This window comes from Schistocerca serialis, chromosome 3 (genome assembly GCF_023864345.2).
Source record: "Schistocerca serialis cubense isolate TAMUIC-IGC-003099 chromosome 3, iqSchSeri2.2, whole genome shotgun sequence".
NCBI classification, from domain to species: domain Eukaryota; kingdom Metazoa; phylum Arthropoda; class Insecta; order Orthoptera; family Acrididae; genus Schistocerca; species Schistocerca serialis.
In genome coordinates this window covers 1,038,090,385-1,038,114,817 of record NC_064640.1, presented here as the reverse complement: position 1 = coordinate 1,038,114,817, position 24,433 = coordinate 1,038,090,385, and positions in this window count along the sequence as shown.

Here is a 24,433-nt window from a genome sequence, read left to right as displayed (position 1 = left end):
TAACTTTCTATGATTTGCACCTCTCCTGTGAGTCCAGTTTTAGATTCCGATGCTTCACTTCAGGTTTACTGTATCCCTTGGACCTTCTTATTGACGATGAAACAGAGAAATTGCATCCGAATTTAATACAAAAATCACAATGGCGACTTTAGTACAAGAGGACCGACAATCTCACTTTCTATGATTTGAACATCTCCTTTGAGTCCAGTTTTAGATTCCGATGCTTCCCTTCAGGTTCACTGTATCCCTTGGACCTTCTTATTGACGATGAAACACAGATATTGCATCGGAATTAAATTTAAAACGCACAATGCCGACTTAAGTAAAAGAGGACTGACACTCTCGCTTTCTATGATTTGAACCTCTCCTGTGAGGTCAGATTTAGATTCCGATGCTTCACTTCAGGTTTACTGTATCCCTTGGACCTTCTTATTGACAATGAAACACAGAAATAGCATCGGAATTAAATTCAAAAGGCACAATGCCGACTTAAGTACAAGAGGACTGTCACTCTCACTTTCTATGATTCGAACCTCTCCTGTAAGTCCAGTTTTGGATTCCGATGCTTCACTTCAGGTTTACTGTATCCCTTGGATGTTCTTATTGACGATGAAACACAGAAATTGAATCGGAATTAAATTCAAAAGACACAATGCCGACTTAAGTACAAGAGGACTGACACTCTAACTTTTTATGATTTGAACCTCTCCTATGAGTCCAGTTTTAGATTCCGATGCTTCACTTCAGGTTTACTGTATCCCTTGGACCTTCTTATTGACGATGAAACACAGAAATTGCATCCGTATTTAATACAAATATCACAATGGCGGCTTACGTACAAGAGGACTGACACTCTCACTTTCTATGATTTGCACCTCTCCTGTGAGTCCAGTTCTAGATTCCGATGCTTCACTTCAGGTTTACTGTATCCCTTGGACCTTCTTATTGACGATGAAACACAGATATAGCATCGGAATTAAATTTGAAACGCACAATGCCGACTTAAGTAAAAGAGGACTGACACTCTCACTTTCTATGATTTGAATCTCTCCTGCGAGTCCAGTTTCAGATTCCGACGCTTCACTTCAGGTTTACTGTATCCCTTGGACCTTCTTATTGACAATGAAACACAGAAATAGCATCGGAATTAAATTCAAAAGGCACAATGCCGACTTAAGTACAATATGACTGACACTCTAACTTTTTATGATTTGAACCTCTCCTGTGAGTCCAGTTTTAGATTCCGATGCTTCACTTCAGGTTTACTGTATCCCTTGGACCTTCTAATTGACGATGAAACACAGAGTTTGCATCCCAATTTAATACAAAAGGCACAATGCCGACTTAAGTACAAGAGGACTGACACTCTCACTTTCTATGATTTGAACCTCTCCTGTGAGTCCAGTTTTAGATTCCGATGCTTCACTTCAGGTGTACTGTATACCTTGGACCTTCTTATTGACGATGAAACACAGAAATTGCATCCAAAATTAATGCAAAAGGCACAATGGTGACTTAAATGCAAGAGGACTGACACTCTCACTTTATATGATTTGAACATCTTCTCTGAGTCCAGTTTTAGATTCCGATGCTTCACCTCAGATTTACTGTATCCCTTGGACCTTCTTATTGACGATGAAACACAGAAATTGCATCCGAATTTAATACAAATGGCGCAATGCCGACTTAAGTACAAGAGGACTGACACTATAACTTTCTATGATTCGAACCTCTTCTGTGAGTCCAGTTTTGGATTCCGATGCTTCACTTCAGGTTTACTGTATCCCTTGGACGTTCTTATTGACGATGAAACACAGAAATTGCATCGGAATTAATTTTTAAAAGGCACAATGCCGACTTAAGTACAAGAGGACTGACACTCTCACTTTCTATGATTTGCACCTCTCCTGTGAGTCCAGTTTTAGATTCCGATGCTTCACTTCAGGTTTACTGTATCCCTTGGACCTTCTTATTGACGATGAAAACAGAAATTGCATCCGAATTTAATACAAAAGGCACAATGGCGACTTAAGTACAAGAGGAGTGACACTCTCACTTTCTATGATTTGAACCTCCCCTGTGAGTCCAGTTTTAGATTCCGATGCTTTACTTCAGGTTTACTGTATCCCTTGGACCTTCTTATTGACGACGAAACACAGAAATTGCATCCGAATTCAATACAAATGGCACAATTGCGACTTAAGTACAAGAGGACAGACACTCTCACTTTCTATGATTCGAACCTCTCCTGTGAGGTCAGATTTAGATTCCGATGCTTCACTTCAGGTTTTCTGTATACCTTGCACCTTCTTATTGACGATGAAACACAGAGTTTGCATCCGAATTTAATACAAAAGGTACAATACCGACGTAGGTACAAGAGTACTGACACTCTAACTTTCTATGATTTGAACCTCTCCTGTGAGTCCAGTTTTAGGTTCCGATGCTTCACTTCAGGTTTACTGTATCCCTTGGACCTTCTAATTGACGATGAAACACAGAGTTTGCATCCGAATTTAATACAAAAGGTACAATACCGACGTAGGTACAAGAGTACTGACACTCTAACTTTCTATGATTTGAACCTCTCCTGTGAGTCCAGTTTTAGATTCCGATGCTTCACTTCAGGTTTGCTGTATCCCTTCGACCTTCTTATTGACGATGAAACACAGAAATTGCATCCGAATTTAATACCAAAATCACAATGGCGACTTAACTGCAAGAGGACTGACTCTCTCACTTTCTATGATTTGAACATCTCCTGTGAGTCCAGTTTTAGATTCCGATGCTTCACTTCAGGTTTACTGTATCCCTTGGACCTTCTTATTGACGATGAAACACAGAAATTGCATCGGAATTAAATTCAAAACGCACAATGCCGACTTAAGAAAAGAGGACTGACACTCTCACTTTCTATGATTTGAACCTCTCCTGTGAGTCCAGTTTTAGATTCCGATGCTTCACTTCAGGTTTACTGTATACCTTGGACCTTCTTATTGACGATGAAACACAGAAATTGCATCGGAATTAAATACAAATGGCACAATGCCGACTTAAGTACAAGAGGACTGACACCCTAACTTTCTATGATTAGAACCTCTCCTGTGAGTCCAGTGTTGGAATCCGATGCTTCACTTCAGGTTTACTGTATCCCTTGGACCTTCTTATTGACGATGAAACACAGATATGGCATCCGAATTTAATACAAAAGGCACAATGGCGACTTAAGTACAAGAGGACTAACACTCTCACTTTCTATGATTTGAACCTCTCCTGTGAGTCCAGTTTTAGATTCCGATGCTTCTCTTCAGGTTTACTGTATCCCTTGGACCTTCTTATTGACGATGAAACACAGAAATTGCATCCGAATTTAATACAAATGGCACAATGCTGACTTATGTACAAGAGCACTGACACTCTCACTTTCCATGATTCGAACTTCTCCTGTGAGGTCAGATTTAGATTCCGATGCTTCACTTCAGGTTTACTGTATACCTTGCACCTTCTTATTGACGATGAAACACAGAAATAGCATCGGAATTAAATTCAAAAGGCACAATTCCGACTTAAGTACAAGAGGAATGACATTCTAACTTTCTATGATTTGAACCTCTCCTAAGAGACCAGTTTTAGATTCTGATGCTTCACTTAAGGTTTACTGTATCCCTTGGACCTTCTCATTGACGATGAAACACAGAGTTTGCATTCGAATGGAATACAAACGGCACAATGCCGTCTTAAGTACAAGAGGACTGACACTCTAACTTTCTATGATTTGAACCTCTCCTGTGAGTCCAGTTTTAGATTCCGATGCTTCACTTCAGGTTTACTGTATCCCTTGGACCTTCATATTGACGTTGAGACACAGAAATTGCATCCGAATTTAATACAAAAATCACAATGGCCACTTTAGTACAAGAGGACCGACAATCTCACTTTCTATGATTTGAACATCTCCTGTGAGAGCAGTTTTAGATTCCGATGCTTCACTTTAGGTTTACTATATCCCTTGGACCTTCTTATTGACGATGAAACACAGAAATTGCATCCGAAATTAATACAAATGTCACAATGGTGACTTAAGTGCAAGAGGACTGACACTCTCACTTTCTATGATTTGAACCTCTCCTGTGAGGTCAGATTTAAATTCCGATCCTTCACTTCAGGTTTACTGTATACCTTGCACCTTCTTATTGACGATGAAACACAGAATTTGCATCGGAATTAAATTCAAAAGGCACAATGCCGTCTTAAGTACAAGAGGACTGACACTCTCACTTTCTATGATTTGAACCTCTCCTGTGAGTCCAGTTTTAGATTGCGATGCTTCACTTCAGGTTTACTGTATCCCTTGGACCTTCTAATTGACGATGAAACACAGAGTTTGCATCCGAATTTAATACAAAAGGTACAATACCGACGTAAGTACAAGAGTACTAACACTCAAACTTTCTATGATTTGAACCTCTCCTGTGAGTCCAGTTTTAGATTCCGATGCTTCACTTCAGGTTTACTGTATCCCTTCGACCTTCTTATTGACGATGAAACACAGAAATTGCATCCTAACTTAATACCAAAATCACAATGGCGACTTAAGTACAAGAGCAGTGACTCTCTCACTTTCTATGATTTGAACATCTCCTGTGAGTCCAGTTTTAGATTCCGATGCTTCACTTCAGGTTTACTGTATCCCTTGGACCTTCTTATTGACGATGAAACACAGAGTTTGCATTCGAATGGAATACAAACGGCACAATGCCGTCTTAAGTACAAGAGGACTGACACTCTAACTTTCTATGATTTGAACCTCTCCTGTGAGTCCAGTTTTAGATTCCGATGCTTCACTTCAGGTTTACTGTATCCCTTGGACCTTCATATTGACGTTGAGACACAGAAATTGCATCCGAATTTAATACAAAAATCACAATGGCCACTTTAGTACAAGAGGACCGACAATCTCACTTTCTATGATTTGTACATCTCCTGTGAGTCCAGTGTTGGAATCCGATGCGTCACTTCAGGTTTACTGTATCCCTTGGACCTTCTTATTGACGATGAAACACAGAAATGGCATCCGAATTTAATACAAAAGGCACAATGGCGACTTAAGTACAAGAGGACTGACACTCTCACTTTCTATGATTTGAACCTCTCCTGTGAGTCCAGTTTTAGATTCCGATGCTTCTCTTCAGGTTTACTGTATCCCTTGGACCTTCTTATTGACGATGAAACACAGAAATTGCATCCGAATTTAATACAAATGGCACAATGCTGACTTAAGTACAAGAGCACTGACACTCTCACTTTCCATGATTCGAACTTCTCCTGTGAGGTCAGATTTAGATTCCGATGCTTCACTTCAGGATTACTGTATACCTTGCACCTTCTTATTGACGATGAAACACAGAAATAGCATCGGAAATAAATTCAAAAGGCACAATTCCGACTTAAGTACAAGAGGAATGACATTCTAACTTTCTATGATTTGAACCTCTCCTAAGAGACCAGTTTTAGATTCTGATGCTTCACTTAAGGTTTACTGTATCCCTTGGACCTTCTTATTGACGATGAAACACAGAGTTTGCATTCGAATGGAATACAAACGGCACAATGCCGTCTTAAGTACAAGAGGACTGACACTCTAACTTTCTATGATTTGAACCTCTCCTGTGAGTCCAGTTTTAGATTCCGATGCTTCACTTCAGGATTACTGTATCCCTTGGACCTTCATATTGACGTTGAGACACAGAAATTGCATCCGAATTTAATACAAAAATCACAATGGCCACTTTAGTACAAGAGGACCGACAATCTCACTTTCTATGATTTGAACATCTCCTGTGAGTGCAGTTTTAGATTCCGATGCTTCACTTTAGGTTTACTATATCCCTTGGACCTTCTTATTGACGATGAAACACAGAAATTGCATCCGAAATTAATACAAATGTCACAATGGTGACTTAAGTACAAGAGGACTGACACTCTCACTTTCTATGATTTGAACCTCTCCTGTGAGGTCAGATTTAAATTCCGATCCTTCACTTCAGGTTTACTGTATACCTTGCACCTTCTTATTGACGATGAAACACAGAATTTGCATCGGAATTAAATTCAAAAGGCACAATGCCGTCATAAGTACAAGAGGACTGACACTCTCACTTTCTATGATTTGAACCTCTCCTGTGAGTCCAGTTTTAGATTGCGATGCTTCACTTCAGGTTTACTGTATCCCTTGGACCTTCTAAGTGACGATGAAACACAGAGTTTGCATCCGAATTTAATACAAAAGGTACAATACCGACGTAAGTACAAGAGTACACGACACTCTAACTTTCTATGATTTGAACCTCTCCTGTGAGTCCAGTTTTAGATTCCGATGCTTCACTTCAGGTTTACTGTATCCCTTCGACCTTCTTATTGTCGATGAAACACAGAAATTGCATCCGAACTTAATACCAAAATCACAATGGCGACTTAAGTACAAGAGGAGTGACTCTCTCACTTTCTATGATTTGAACATCTCCTGTGAGTCCAGTTTTAGATTCCGATGCTTCACTTCAGGTTTACTGTATCCCTTGGACCTTCTTATTGACGATGAAACACAGAAATTGCATCGGAATTAAATTCAAAACGCACAATGCCGACTTAAGAAAAGAGGACTGACACACTCACTTTCTATGATTTGAACCTCTCCTGTGAGTCCAGTTTTAGATTCCGATGCTTCACTTCAGGTTTACTGTATCCCTTGGACCTTCTTATTGACGATGAAACACAGAAATTGCATCGGAATTAAATTCAAATGGCACAATGCCGACTTAAGTACAAGAGGACTGATACTCTAACTTTGTATGATTTGAACCTCTCCTGTGAGTCCATTGTTGGAATCCGATGCTTCACTTCAGGTTTACTGTATCCCTTGGACCTTCTTATTGTCGATGAAACACAGAAATGGCATCCGAATTTAATACAAAAGGCACAATGGCGACTTAAGTACAAGAGGACTGACACTCTCACTTTCTATGATTTGAACCTCTCCTGTGAGTCCAGTTTTAGATTCCGATCTTCTCTTCAGGTTTACTGTATCCCTTGGACCTTCTTATTGACGATGAAACACAGAAATTGCATCCGAATTTAATACAAATGGCACAATGCTGACTTAAGTACAAGAGCACTGACACTCTCACTTTCCATGATTCGAACTTCTCCTGTGAGGTCAGATTTAGATTCCGATGCTTCACTTCAGGTTTACTGTATACCTTGCACCTTCTTATTGACGATGAAACACAGAAATAGCATCGGAATTAAATTCAAAAGGCACAATTCCGACTTAAGTACAAGAGGAATGACATTCTAACTTTCTATGATTTGAACCTCTCCTAAGAGACCAGTTTTAGATTCTGATGCTTCACTTAAGGTTTACTGTATCCCCTGGACCTTCTTATTGACGATGAAACACAGAGTTTGCATTCGAATGGAATACAAAGGGCACAATGCCGTCTTAAGTACAAGAGGACTGACACTCTAACTTTCTATGATTTCAATCTCTCCTGTGAGTCCAGTTTTAGATTCCGATGCTTCACTTCAGGTTTACTGTATCCCTTGGACCTTCATATTGACGATGAGACACAGAAATTGCATCCGAATTTAATACAAAAATCACAATGGCCACTTTAGTACAAGAGGACCGACAATCTCACTTCCTATGATTTGAACATCTCCTGTGAGTGCAGTTTTAGATTCCGATGCTTCACTTTAGGTTTACTGTATCCCTTGGACCTTCTTATTGACGATGAAACACAGAAATTGCATCCGAATTTAATACAAATGGCACTATGCCGATTTAAGTACAAGAGGACTGACACTCTCACTTTCTATGATTTGAATCTCTCCTGTAGGTCCAGTTTTAGGTTCCGATGCTTCACTTCAGGTTTACTGTATCCCTTGGACCTTCTTATTGACAATGAAACACAGAAATAGCATCGGAATAAAATTCAAAAGGCACAATGCCGACTTAAGTACAAGAGGACTGCTACTCTAACTTTTTATGATTTGAACCTCTCCTGTGAGTCCAGTTTTAGATTCCGATGCTTCACTTCAGGTTTACTGTATCCCTTGGACCATCTTATTGACGATGAAACACAGAGTTTGCATCCGAATTTAATACAAAAGGCACAATGCCGACTTAAGTACAAGAGGACTTTTACTCTAACTTTCTATGATTTGAACCTCTCCTGTGAGTCCAGTTTTAGATTCCGATGTTTTACTTCAGGTTTACTGTATCCCTTGGACCTTCTTATTGACGATGAAAACAGAAATTGCATCCGAATTTAATACAAAAGGCACAATGGCGAATTAAGTACAAGAGGACTGACACTCTCACTTTCTATGATTTGAACCTCCCCTGTGAGTCCAGTTTTGGATTCCGATGCTTCACTTCAGGTTTACTGTATCCCTTGGACCTTCTTATTGACTTCGAAACACAGAAATTGCATCCGAATTCAATACAAATGGCACAATTGCCACTTAAGTACAAGAGGACTGACACTCTCACTTTCTATGATCCGAACCTCTCCTGTGAGGTCAGATTTAAATTCCGATGCTTCACTTCAGGTTTACTGTATACCTTGCACCTTCTTATTGACGATGAAACACAGAAATTGCATCGGAATTAAATTCAAAAGGCACAATGCCGTCTTAAGTACAAGAGGACTGACACTCCCACTTTCTATGATTTGAACCTCTCCTGTGAGTCCAGTTTTAGATTCCGATGCTTCACTTCAGGTTTACTGTATCCCTTGGACCTTCTTATTGAAGATGAGACACAGAAATTGCATCCGAATTTAATACAAAAATCACAATGGCTACTTTAGTACAAGAGAACCGACAATCTCACTTTCTATGATTTGAACATCTCCTGTGAGTCCAGTTTCAGATTCCGATGCTTCACTTCAGGTTTACTGTATCCCTTGGACCTTCTTATTGACGATGAAACAGAGAAATTGCATCCGAATTTAATACAAATGTCACAATGCCGACTTAAGTACAAGGGGACTGACACTCTCACTTTCTATGATTTGAATCTCTTCTGTGAGTCTAGTTTTAGGTTCCGATGCTTCACTTCAGGTTTACTGCATCCCTTGGACCTTCTTATTGACAATGAAACACAGAAATAGCATCGGAATTAAATTCAAAAGGCACAATGCCGACTTAAGTACAAGAGGACTGCTACTCTAACTTTATATGATTTGAACCTCTCCTGTGAGTCCAGTTTTAGAATCTGATGCTTCACTTCAGGTTTACTGTATCCCTTGGACCTTCTTATTGACGATGAAACACAGAGTTTGATTCCGAATGTAATACAAAAGGCACAATGCCGACTTAAGTACAAGAGGACTGACACTCTAACTTTCTATGATTTGAACCTCTCCTGTGAGTCCAGTTTTAGATTCCGATGCTTCACTTCAGGTTTACTGTATACCTTGGACCTTCTTATTGACGATGAAACACAGAAATTGCATCGGAATTAAATACAAATGGCACAATGCCGACTTAAGTACAAGAGGACTGACACCCTAACTTTCTGTGATTAGAACCTCTCCTGTGAGTCCAGTGTTGGAATCCGATGCTTCACTTCAGGTTTACTGTATCCCTTGGACCTTCTTATTGACGATGAAACACAGAAATGGCATCCGAATTTAATACAAAAGGCACAATGGCGACTTAAGTACAAGAGGACTGACACTCTCACTTTCTATGATTTGAACCTCTCCTGTGAGTCCAGTTTTAGATTCCGATGCTTCTCTTCAGGTTTACTGTATCCCTTGGACCTTCTTATTGACGATGAAACACAGAAATTGCATCCGAATTTAATACAAATGGCACAATGCTGACTTAAGTACAAGAGCACTGGCACTCTCACTTTCCATGATTCGAACTTCTCCTGTGAGGTCAGATTTAGATTCCGATGCTTCACTTCAGGTTTACTGTATACCTTGCACCTTCTTATTGACGATGAAACATAGAAATAGCATCGGAATTAAATTCAAAAGGCACAATTCCGACTTAAGTACAAGAGGAATGACATTCTAACTTTCTATGATTTGAACCTCTCCTAAGAGACCAGTTTTAGATTCTGATGCTTCACTTAAGGTTTACTGTATCCCTTGGACCTTCTTATTGACGATGAAACACAGAGTTTGCATTCGAATGGAATACAAACGGCACAATGCCGTCTTAAGTACAAGAGGACTGACACTCTAACTTTCTATGATTTGAACCTCTCCTGTGAGTCCAGTTTTAGATTCCGATGCTTCACTTCAGGTTTACTGTATCCCTTGGACCTTCATATTGACGTTGAGACACAGAAATTGCATCCGAATTTAATACAAAAATCACAATGGCCACTTTAGTACAAGAGGACCGACAATCTCACTTTCTATGATTTGAACATCTCCTGTGAGTGCAGTTTTAGATTCCGATGCTTCACTTTAGGTTTACTATATCCCTTGGACCTTCTTATTGACGATGAAACACAGAAATTGCATCCGAAATTAATACAAATGTCACAATGGTGACTTAAGTACAAGAGGACTGACACTCTCACTTTCTATGATTTGAACCTCTCCTGTGAGGTCAGATTTAAATTCCGATCCTTCACTTCAGGTTTACTGTATACCTTGCACCTTCTTATTGACGATGAAACACAGAATTTGCATCGGAATTAAATTCAAAAGGCACAATGCCGTCTTAAGTACAAGAGGACTGACACTCTCACTTTCTATGATTTGAACCTCTCCTGTGAGTCCAGTTTTAGATTGCGATGCTTCACTTCAGGTTTACTGTATCCCTTGGACCTTCTAATTGACGATGAAACACAGAGTTTGCATCCGAATTTAATACAAAAGGTACAATACCGACGTAAGTACAAGAGTACTACCACTCTAACTTTCTATGATTTGAACCTCTCCTGTGAGTCCAGTTTTAGATTCCGATGCTTCACTTCAGGTTTACTGTATCCCTTCGACCTTCTTATTGACGATGAAACACAGAAATTGCATCCGAACTTAATACCAAAATCACAATGGCGACTTAAGTACAAGAGGAGTGACTCTCTCACTTTCTATGATTTGAACATCTCCTGTGAGTCCAGTTTTAGATTCCGATGCTTCACTTCAGGTTTACTGTATCCCTTGGACCTTCTTATTGACGATGAAACACAGAGTTTGCATTCGAATGGAATACAAACGGCACAATGCTGTCTTAAGTACAAGAGGACTGACACTCTAACTTTCTATGATTTGAACCTCTCCTGTGAGTCCAGTTTTAGATTCCGATGCTTCACTTCAGGTTTACTGTATCCCTTGGACCTTCATATTGACGTTGAGACACAGAAATTGCATCCGAATTTAATACAAAAATCACAATGGCCACTTTAGTACAAGAGGACCGACAATCTCACTTTCTATGATTTGAACATCTCCTGTGAGTCCAGTGTTGGAATCCGATGCTTCACTTCAGGTTTACTGTATCCCTTGGACCTTCTTATTGACGATGAAACACAGAAATGGCATCCGAATTTAATACAAAAGGCACAATGGCGACTTAAGTACAAAAGGACTGACACTCTCACTTTCTATGATTTGAACCTCTCCTGTGAGTCCAGTTTTAGATTCCGATGCTTCTCTTCAGGTTTACTGTATCCCTTGGACCTTCATATTGACGTTGAGACACAGAAATTGCATCCGAATTTAATACAAAAATCACAATGGCCACTTTAGTACAAGAGGACCGACAATCTCACTTTCTATGATTTGAACATCTCCTGTGAGTGCAGTTTTAGATTCCGATGCTTCACTTTAGGTTTACTATATCCCTTGGACCTTCTTATTGACGATGAAACACAGAAATTGCATCCGAAATTAATACAAATGTCACAATGGTGACTTAAGTACAAGAGGACTGACACTCTCACTTTCTATGATTTGAACCTCTCCTGTGAGGTCAGATTTAAATTCCGATCCTTCACTTCAGGTTTACTGTATACCTTGCACCTTCTTATTGACGATGAAACACAGAAATTGCATCCGAACTTAATACCAAAATCACAATGGCGACTTAAGTACAAGAGGAGTGACTCTCTCACTTTCTATGATTTGAACATCTCCTGTGAGTCCAGTTTTAGATTCCGATGCTTCACTTCAGGTTTACTGTATCCCTTGGACCTTCTTATTGACGATGAAACACAGAAATTGCATCGGAATTAAATTCAAAACGCACAATGCCGACTTAAGAATAGAGGACTGACACACTCACTTTCTATGATTTGAACCTCTCCTGTGAGTCCAGTTTTAGATTCCGATGCTTCACTTCAGGTTTACTGTATCCCTTGGACCTTCTTATTGACGATGAAACACAGAAATTGCATCGGAATTAAATTCAAATGGCACAATGCCGACTTAAGTACAAGAGGACTGACACTCTAACTTTGTATGATTTGAACCTCTCCTGTGAGTCCATTGTTGGAATCCGATGCTTCACTTCAGGTTTACTGTATCCCTTGGACCTTCTTATTGTCGATGAAACACAGAAATGGCATCCGAATTTAATACAAAAGGCACAATGGCGACTTAAGTACAAGAGGACTGACACTCTCACTTTCTATGATTTGAACCTCTCCTGTGAGTCCAGTTTTAGATTCCGATCTTCTCTTCAGGTTTACTGTATCCCTTGGACCTTCTTATTGACGATGAAACACAGAAATTGCATCCGAATTTAATACAAATGGCACAATGCTGACTTAAGTACAAGAGCACTGACACTCTCACTTTCCATGATTCGAACTTCTCCTGTGAGGTCAGATTTAGATTCCGATGCTTCACTTCAGGTTTACTGTATACCTTGCACCTTCTTATTGACGATGAAACACAGAAATAGCATCGGAATTAAATTCAAAAGGCACAATTCCGACTTAAGTACAAGAGGAATGACATTCTAACTTTCTATGATTTGAACCTCTCCTAAGAGACCAGTTTTAGATTCTGATGCTTCACTTAAGGTTTACTGTATCCCCTGGACCTTCTTATTGACGATGAAACACAGAGTTTGCATTCGAATGGAATACAAAGGGCACAATGCCGTCTTAAGTACAAGAGGACTGACACTCTAACTTTCTATGATTTGAATCTCTCCTGTGAGTCCAGTTTTAGATTCCGATGCTTCACTTCAGGTTTACTGTATCCCTTGGACCTTCATATTGACGATGAGACACAGAAATTGCATCCGAATTTAATACAAAAATCACAATGGCCACTTTAGTACAAGAGGACCGACAATCTCACTTCCTATGATTTGAACATCTCCTGTGAGTGCAGTTTTAGATTCCGATGCTTCACTTTAGGTTTACTGTATCCCTTGGACCTTCTTATTGACGATGAAACACAGAAATTGCATCCGAATTTAATACAAATGGCACTATGCCGATTTAAGTACAAGAGGACTGACACTCTCACTTTCTATGATTTGAATCTCTCCTGTAGGTCCAGTTTTAGGTTCCGATGCTTCACTTCAGGTTTACTGTATCCCTTGGACCTTCTTATTGACAATGAAACACAGAAATAGCATCGGAATAAAATTCAAAAGGCACAATGCCGACTTAAGTACAAGAGGACTGCTACTCTAACTTTTTATGATTTGAACCTCTCCTGTGAGTCCAGTTTTAGATTCCGATGCTTCACTTCAGGTTTACTGTATCCCTTGGACCATCTTATTGACGATGAAACACAGAGTTTGCATCCGAATTTAATACAAAAGGCACAATGCCGACTTAAGTACAAGAGGACTTTTACTCTAACTTTCTATGATTTGAACCTCTCCTGTGAGTCCAGTTTTAGATTCCGATGTTTTACTTCAGGTTTACTGTATCCCTTGGACCTTCTTATTGACGATGAAAACAGAAATTGCATCCGAATTTAATACAAAAGGCACAATGGCGAATTAAGTACAAGAGGACTGACACTCTCACTTTCTATGATTTGAACCTCTCCTGTGAGTCCAGTTTTGGATTCCGATGCTTCACTTCAGGTTTACTGTATCCCTTGGACCTTCTTATTGACTTCGAAACACAGAAATTGCATCCGAATTCAATACAAATGGCACAATTGCCACTTAAGTACAAGAGGACTGACACTCTCACTTTCTATGATCCGAACCTCTCCTGTGAGGTCAGATTTAAATTCCGATGCTTCACTTCAGGTTTACTGTATACCTTGCACCTTCTTATTGACGATGAAACACAGAAATTGCATCGGAATTAAATTCAAAAGGCACAATGCCGTCTTAAGTACAAGAGGACTGACACTCCCACTTTCTATGATTTGAACCTCTCCTGTGAGTCCAGTTTTAGATTCCGATGCTTCACTTCAGGTTTACTGTATCCCTTGGACCTTCTTATTGACGATGAGACACAGAAATTGCATCCGAATTTAATACAAAAATCACAATGGCTACTTTAGTACAAGAGAACCGACAATCTCACTTTCTATGATTTGAACATCTCCTGTGAGTCCAGTTTCAGATTCCGATGCTTCACTTCAGGTTTACTGTATCCCTTGGACCTTCTTATTGACGATGAAACAGAGAAATTGCATCCGAATTTAATACAAATGTCACAATGCCGACTTAAGTACAAGGGGACTGACACTCTCACTTTCTATGATTTGAATCTCTTCTGTGAGTCTAGTTTTAGGTTCCGATGCTTCACTTCAGGTTTACTGCATCCCTTGGACCTTCTTATTGACAATGAAACACAGAAATAGCATCGGAATTAAATTCAAAAGGCACAATGCCGACTTAAGTACAAGAGGACTGCTACTCTAACTTTATATGATTTGAACCTCTCCTGTGAGTCCAGTTTTAGAATCTGATGCTTAACTTCAGGTTTACTGTATCCCTTGGACCTTCTTATTGACGATGAAACACAGAGTTTGATTCCGAATGTAATACAAAAGGCACAATGCCGACTTAAGTACAAGAGGACTGACACTCTAACTTTCTATGATTTGAACCTCTCCTGTGAGTCCAGTTTTAGATTCCGATGCTTCACTTCAGGTTTACTGTATACTTTGGACCTTCTTATTGACGATGAAACACAGAAATTGCATCGGAATTAAATACAAATGGCACAATGCCGACTTAAGTACAAGAGGACTGACACCCTAACTTTCTGTGATTAGAACCTCTCCTGTGAGTCCAGTGTTGGAATCCGATGCTTCACTTCAGGTTTACTGTATCCCTTGGACCTTCTTATTGACGATGAAACACAGAAATGGCATCCGAATTTAATACAAAAGGCACAATGGCGACTTAAGTACAAGAGGACTGACACTCTCACTTTCTATGATTTGAACCTCTCCTGTGAGTCCAGTTTTAGATTCCGATGCTTCTCTTCAGGTTTACTGTATCCCTTGGACCTTCTTATTGACGATGAAACACAGAAATTGCATCCGAATTTAATACAAATGGCACAATGCTGACTTAAGTACAAGAGCACTGACACTCTCACTTTCCATGATTCGAACTTCTCCTGTGAGGTCAGATTTAGATTCCGATGCTTCACTTCAGGTTTACTGTATACCTTGCACCTTCTTATTGACGATGAAACATAGAAATAGCATCGGAATTAAATTCAAAAGGCACAATTCCGACTTAAGTACAAGAGGAATGACATTCTAACTTTCTATGATTTGAACCTCTCCTAAGAGACCAGTTTTAGATTCTGATGCTTCACTTAAGGTTTACTGTATCCCTTGGACCTTCTTATTGACGATGAAACACAGAGTTTGCATTCGAATGGAATACAAACGGCACAATGCCGTCTTAAGTACAAGAGGACTGACACTCTAACTTTCTATGATTTGAACCTCTCCTGTGAGTCCAGTTTTAGATTCCGATGCTTCACTTCAGGTTTACTGTATCCCTTGGACCTTCATATTGACGTTGAGACACAGAAATTGCATCCGAATTTAATACAAAAATCACAATGGCCACTTTAGTACAAGAGGACCGACAATCTCACTTTCTATGATTTGAACATCTCCTGTGAGTGCAGTTTTAGATTCCGATGCTTCACTTTAGGTTTACTATATCCCTTGGACCTTCTTATTGACGATGAAACACAGAAATTGCATCCGAATTTAATACAAATGTCACAATGGTGACTTAAGTACAAGAGGACTGACACTCTCACTTTCTATGATTTGAACCTCTCCTGTGAGGTCAGATTTAAATTCCGATCCTTCACTTCAGGTTTACTGTATACCGTGCACCTTCTTATTGACGATGAAACACAGAATTTGCATCGGAATTAAATTCAAAAGGCACAATGCCGTCTTAAGTACAAGAGGACTGACACTCTCACTTTCTATGATTTGAACCTCTCCTGTGAGTCCAGTTTTAGATTGCGATGCTTCACTTCAGGTTTACTGTATCCCTTGGACCTTCTAATTGACGATGAAACACAGAGTTTGCATCCGAATTTAATACAAAAGGTACAATACCGACGTAAGTACAAGAGTACTACCACTCTAACTTTCTATGATTTGAACCTCTCCTGTGAGTCCAGTTTTAGATTCCGATGCTTCACTTCAGGTTTACTGTATCCCTTGGACCTTCTTATTGACGATGAAACACAGAGTTTGCATTCGAATGGAATACAAACGGCACAATGCTGTCTTAAGTACAAGAGGACTGACACTCTAACTTTCTATGATTTGAACCTCTCCTGTGAGTCCAGTTTTAGATTCCGATGCTTCACTTCAGGTTTACTGTATCCCTTGGACCTTCATATTGACGTTGAGACACAGAAATTGCATCCGAATTTAATACAAAAATCACAATGGCCACTTTAGTACAAGAGGACCGACAATCTCACTTTCTATGATTTGAACATCTCCTGTGAGTCCAGTGTTGGAATCCGATGCTTCACTTCAGGTTTACTGTATCCCTTGGACCTTCTTATTGACGATGAAACACAGAAATGGCATCCGAATTTAATACAAAAGGCACAATGTCGACTTAAGTACAAAAGGACTGACACTCTCACTTTCTATGATTTGAACCTCTCCTGTGAGTCCAGTTTTAGATTCCGATGCTTCTCTTCAGGTTTACTGTATCCCTTGGACCTTCATATTGACGTTGAGACACAGAAATTGCATCCGAATTTAATACAAAAATCACAATGGCCACTTTAGTACAAGAGGACCGACAATCTCACTTTCTATGATTTGAACATCTCCTGTGAGTGCAGTTTTAGATTCCGATGCTTCACTTTAGGTTTACTATATCCCTTGGACCTTCTTATTGACGATGAAACACAGAAATTGCATCCGAAATTAATACAAATGTCACAATGGTGACTTAAGTACAAGAGGACTGACACTCTCACTTTCTATGATTTGAACCTCTCCTGTGAGGTCAGATTTAAATTCCGATCCTTCACTTCAGGTTTACTGTATACCTTGCACCTTCTTATTGACGATGAAACACAGAAATTGCATCCAAACTTAATACCAAAATCACAATGGCGACTTAAGTACAAGAGGAGTGACTCTCTCACTTTCTATGATTTGAACATCTCCTGTGAGTCCAGTTTTAGATTCCGATGCTTCACTTCAGGTTTACTGTATCCCTTGGACCTTCTTATTGACGATGAAACACAGAAATTGCATCGGAATTAAATTCAAAACGCACAATGCCGACTTAAGAATAGAGGACTGACACACTCACTTTCTATGATTTGAACCTCTCCTGTGAGTCCAGTTTTAGATTCCGATGCTTCACTTCAGGTTTACTGTATCCCTTGGACCTTCTTATTGACGATGAAACACAGAAATTGCATCGGAATTAAATTCAAATGGCACAATGCCGACTTAAGTACAAGAGGACTGACACTCTAACTTTGTATGATTTGAACCTCTCCTGTGAGTCCATTGTTGGAATCCGATGCTTCACTTCAGGTTTACTGTATACCTTGCACCTTCTTATTGACGATGAAACACAGAAATAGCATCGGAATTAAATTCAAAAGGCACAATTCCGACTTAAGTACAAGAGGAATGACATTCTAACTTTCTATGATTTGAACCTCTCCTAAGAGACCAGTTTTAGATTCTGATGCTTCACTTAAGGTTTACTGTATCCCTTGGACCTTCTTATTGACGATGAAACACAGAGTTTGCATTCGAATGGAATACAAACGGCACAATGCCGTCTTAAGTACAAGAGGACTGACACTCTAACTTTCTATGATTTGAACCTCTCCTGTGAGTCCAGTTTTAGATTCCGATGCTTCACTTCAGGTTTACTGTATCCCTTGGACCTTCATATTGACGTTGAGACACAGAAATTGCATCCGAATTTAATACAAAAATCACAATGGCCACTTTAGTACAAGAGGACCGACAATCTCACTTTCTATGATTTGAACATCTCCTGTGAGTGCAGTTTTAGATTCCGATGCTTCACTTTAGGTTTACTATATCCCTTGGACCTTCTTATTGACGATGAAACACAGAAATTGCATCCGAAATTAATACAAATGTCACAATGGTGACTTAAGTACAAGAGGACTGACACTCTCACTTTCTATGATTTGAACCTCTCCTGTGAGGTCAGATTTAAATTCCGATCCTTCACTTCAGGTTTACTGTATACCTTGCACCTTCTTATTGACGATGAAACACAGAAATTGCATCCGAACTTAATACCAAAATCACAATGGCGACTTAAGTACAAGAGGAGTGACTCTCTCACTTTCTATGATTTGAACATCTCCTGTGAGTCCAGTTTTAGATTCCGATGCTTCACTTCAGGTTTACTGTATCCCTTGGACCTTCTTATTGACGATGAAACACAGAAATTGCATCGGAATTAAATTCAAAACGCACAATGCCGACTTAAGAATAGAGGACTGACACACTCACTTTCTATGATTTGAACCTCTCCTGTGAGTCCAGTTTTAGATTCCGATGCTTCACTTCAGGTTTACTGTATCCCTTGGACCTTCTTATTGACGATGAAACACAGAAATTGCATCGGAATTAAATTCAAATGGCACAATGCCGACTTAAGTACAAGAGGACTGACACTCTAACTTTGTATGATTTGAACCTCTCCTGTGAGTCCATTGTTGGAATCCGATGCTTCACTTCAGGTTTACTGTATCCCTTGGACCTTCTTATTGTCGATGAAACACAGAAATGGCATCCGAATTTAATACAAATGGCACAATGCTGACTTAAGTACAAGAGCACTGACACTCTCACTTTCCATGATTCGAACTTCTCCTGTGAGGTCAGATTTAGATTCCGATGCTTCACTTCAGGTTTACTGTATACCTTGCACCTTCTTATTGACGATGAAACACAGAATTTGCATCGGAATTAAATTCAAAAGGCACAATGCCGTCTTAAGTACAAGAGGACTGACACTCTCACTTTCTATGATTTGAACCTCTCCTGTGAGTCCAGTTTTAGATTGCGATGCTTCACTTCAGGTTTACTGTATCCCTTGGACCTTCTAAGTGACGATGAAACACAGAGTTTGCATCCGAATTTAATACAAAAGGTACAATACCGACGTAAGTACAAGAGTACTGACACTCTAACTTTCTATGATTTGAACCTCTCCTGTGAGTCCAGTTTTAGATTCCGATGCTTCACTTCAGGTTTACTGTATCCCTTCGACCTTCTTATTGTCGATGAAACACAGAAATTGCATCCGAACTTAATACCAAAATCACAATGGCGACTTAAGTACAAGAGGAGTGACTCTCTCACTTTCTATGATTTGAACATCTCCTGTGAGTCCAGTTTTAGATTCCGATGCTTCACTTCAGGTTTACTGTATCCCTTGGACCTTCTTATTGACGATGAAACACAGAAATTGCATCGGAATTAAATTCAAAACGCACAATGCCGACTTAAGAAAAGAGGACTGACACACTCACTTTCTATGATTTGAACCTCTCCTGTGAGTCCAGTTTTAGATTCCGATGCTTCACTTCAGGTTTACTGTATCCCTTGGACCTTCTTATTGACGATGAAACACAGAAATTGCATCGGAATTAAATTCAAATGGCACAATGCCGACTTAAGTACAAGAGGACTGACACTCTAACTTTGTATGATTTGAACCTCTCCTGTGAGTCCATTGTTGGAATCCGATGCTTCACTTCAGGTTTACTGTATCCCTTGGACCTTCTTATTGTCGATGAAACACAGAAATGGCATCCGAATTTAATACAAATGGCACAATGCTGACTTAAGTACAAGAGCACTGACACTCTCACTTTCCATGATTCGAACTTCTCCTGTGAGGTCAGATTTAGATTCCGATGCTTCACTTCAGGATTACTGTATACCTTGCACCTTCTTATTGACGATGAAACACAGAAATAGCATCGGAATTAAATTCAAAAGGCACAATTCCGACTTAAGTACAAGAGGAATGACATTCTAACTTTCTATGATTTGAACCTCTCCTAAGAGACCAGTTTTAGATTCTGATGCTTCACTTAAGGTTTACTGTATCCCCTGGACCTTTTTATTGACGATGAAACACAGAGTTTGCATTCGAATGGAATACAAAGGGCACAATGCCGTCTTAAGTACAAGAGGACTGACACTCTAACTTTCTATGATTTGAATCTCTCCTGTGAGTCCAGTTTTAGATTCCGATGCTTCACTTCAGGTTTACTGTATCCCTTGGACCTTCATATTGACGATGAGACACAGAAATTGCATCCGAATTTAATACAAAAGTCACAATGGCCACTTTAGTACAAGAGGACCTACAATCTCACTTCCTATGATTTGAACATCTCCTGTGAGTGCAGTTTTAGATTCCGATGCTTCACTTTAGGTTTACTGTATCCCTTGGACCTTCTTATTGACGATGAAACACAGAAATTGCATCCGAATTTAATACAAATGGCACTATGCCGATTTAAGTACAAGAGGACTGACACTCTCACTTTCTATGATTTGAATCTCTCCTGTAGGTCCAGTTTTAGGTTCCGATGCTTCACTTCAGGTTTACTGTATCCCTTGGACCTTCTTATTGACAATGAAACACAGAAATAGCATCGGAATAAAATTCAAAAGGCACAATGCCGACTTAAGTACAAGAGGACTGCTACTCTAACTTTTTATGATTTGAACCTTTCCTGTGAGTCCAGTTTTAGATTCCGATGCTTCACTTCAGGTTTACTGTATCCCTTGGACCATCTTATTGACGATGAAACACAGAGTTTGCATCCGAATTTAATACAAAAGGCACAATGCCGACTTAAGTACAAGAGGACTTTTACTCTAACTTTCTATGATTTGAACCTCTCCTGTGGGTCCAGTTTTAGATTCCGATGTTTTACTTCAGGTTTACTGTATCCCTTGGACCTTCTTATTGACGATGAAAACAGAAATTGCATCCGAATTTAATACAAAAGGCACAATGGCGAATTAAGTACAAGAGGACTGACACTCTCACTTTCGATGATTTGAACCTCCCCTGTGAGTCCAGTTTTAGATTCCGATGCTTCACTTCAGGTTTACTGTATCCCTTGGACCTTCTTATTGACTTCGAAACACAGAAATTGCATCCGAATTCAATACAAATGGCACAATTGCCACTTAAGTACAAGAGGACTGACACTCTCACTTTCTATGATCCGAACCTCTCCTGTGAGGTCAGATTTAAATTCCGATGCTACACTTCAGGTTTACTGTATACCTTGCACCTTCTTATTGACGATGAAACACAGAAATTGCATCGGAATTAAATTCAAAAGGCACAATGCCGTCTTAAGTACAAGAGGACTGACACTCTCACTTTCTATGATTTGAACCTCTCCTGTGAGTCCAGTTTTAGATTCCGATGCTTCACTTCAGGTTTACTGTATCCCTTGGACCTTCTTATTGACGATGAGACACAGAAATTGCATCCGAATTTAATACAAAAATCACAATGGCTACTTTAGTACAAGAGAACCGACAATCTCACTTTCTATGATTTGAACATCTCCTGTGAGTCCAGTTTCAGATTCCGATGCTTCACTTCAGGTTTACTGTATCCCTTGGACCTTCTTATTGACGATGAAACAGAGAAATTGCATCCGAATTTAATACAAATGTCACAATGCCGACTTAAGTACAAGGGGACTGACACTCTCACTTTCTATGATTTGAATCTCTTCTGTGAGTCCAGTTTTAGGTTCCGATGCTTCACTTCAGGTTTACTGCATCCCTTGGACCTTCTTATTGACAATGAAACACAGAAATAGCATCGGAATTAAATTCAAAAGGCACAATGCCGACTTAAGTACAAGAGGACTGCTACTCTAACTTTTTATGATTTGAACCTCTCCTGTGAGTCCAGTTTTAGAATCTGATGCTTCACTTCAGGTTTACTGTATCCCTTGGACCTTCTTATTGACGATGAAACACAGAGTTTGATTCCGAATGTAATACAAAAGGCACAATGCCGACTTAAGTACAAGAGGACTGACACTCTAACTTTCTATGATTTGAACCTCTCCTGTGAGTCCAGTTTTAGATTCCGATGTTTTACTTCAGGTTTACTGTATCCCTTGGACCTTCTTATTGACGATGAAAACAGAAATTGCATCCGAATTTAATACAAAAGGCACAATGGCGACTTAAGTACAAGAGGACTGACACTCTCACTTTCTATGATTTGAACCTCTCCTGTGAGTCCAGTTTTAGATTCCGATGCTTCACTTCAGGTTTACTGAATCCCTGGGACCTTCTTATTGACGATGAAACACAGAGTTTGCATCCGAACTTAATACAAAAGGCACAATACCGACTTAAGTACAAGAGGACTGACACTCTAACTTTCTATGATTTGAACCTCACCTGTGGGTCCAATTTTGGATTCCGATACTTCACTTCAGGTTTACAGTATCCCTTGGACCTTCTTATTGACGATGAAACATAGAAATTGGATCCGAATTTAATACAAAAGGCACAATGGCGACTTAAGTGCAAAAGGACTGACACTCTCGCTTTCTATGATGTGAACCTCTCCTGTGAGTCCATTTTTAGATTCCGATGCTTCACTTCAGGTTTACTGTACCCCTTGGACCTTCTTATTGACGATGAAACACAGAAATTGCATCCGAATTTAATGCAAATGGCACAATGTCCACTTAAGTAATAGAGGACTGACACTCTCACTTTCTATGTTTTGAAACTCTCCTGTGAGTCCAGTTTTAGATTCCGATGCTTCACTTCAGGTTTGCTGTAGACCTTGCACCTTCTTATTGACGATGAAACACAGAAATTGCATCCGAATTTAATACAAAAGGCACAATGCCGACTTAAGTACAAGAGGACTACATTCTAACTATCTATGATTTGAACCACTCCTGTGAGTCCAGTTTTAGATTCCGATGCTTCACTTCAGGTTTACTGTATCCCTTGGACCTTCTTATTTACAATGAAACACAGAAAAAGCATCGGAATTAAATTCAAAAGGCACAATGCCGACTTAAGTACAAGAGGACTGACATTCTAACTTTCTATGATTTGAACCTCTCCTAAGAGACCAGTTTTAGATTCTGATGCTTCACTTAAGGTTTACTGTATCCCTTGGACCGTCTTATTGACGATGAAACACAGAGTTTGCATTCGAATGTAATACAAAGGGCACAATGCCGTCTTAAGTACAAGAGGACTGACACTCTAACATTCTATGATTTGAACCTCTCCTGTGAGTCCAGTTTTAGATTCCGATGCTTCACTTCTGGTTTACTGTATCCCTTGGACCTTCTTATTGACGATGAAACACAGAAATTGCATCCGAAATTAATACAAAAGTCACAATGGTGACTTAAGTACAAGAGGACTGACACTCTCACTTTCTATGATTTGAACCTCTCCTGTGAGTCCAGTTTTAGATTCCGATGCTTCACCTCAGGTTTACTGTATCCCTTGGACCTTCTTATTGACAATGAAACAAAGAAATAGCATCGGAATTAAATTCAAAAGGCACAATGCCGACTTAAGTACAAGAGGACTGCTACTCTAACTTTTTATGATTTGAACCTCTCCTGTGAGTCCAGTTTTAGATTCCGATGCTTCACTTCAGGTTTACTGTATCCCTTGGACCTTCTAATTGACGATGAAACACAGAGTTTGCATCCGAATTTAATACAAAAGGTACAATACCGACGTAAGTACAAGAGTACTGACACTCTAACTTTCTATTATTTGAACCTCTCCTGTGAGTCCAGTTTTAGATTCCGATGCTTCACTTCAGGTTTACTGTTACCCTTCGACCTTCTTATTGACGATGAAACACAGGAATTGCATCCGAATTTAATACCAAAATCATAATGGCGACTTAAGTACAAGAGGAC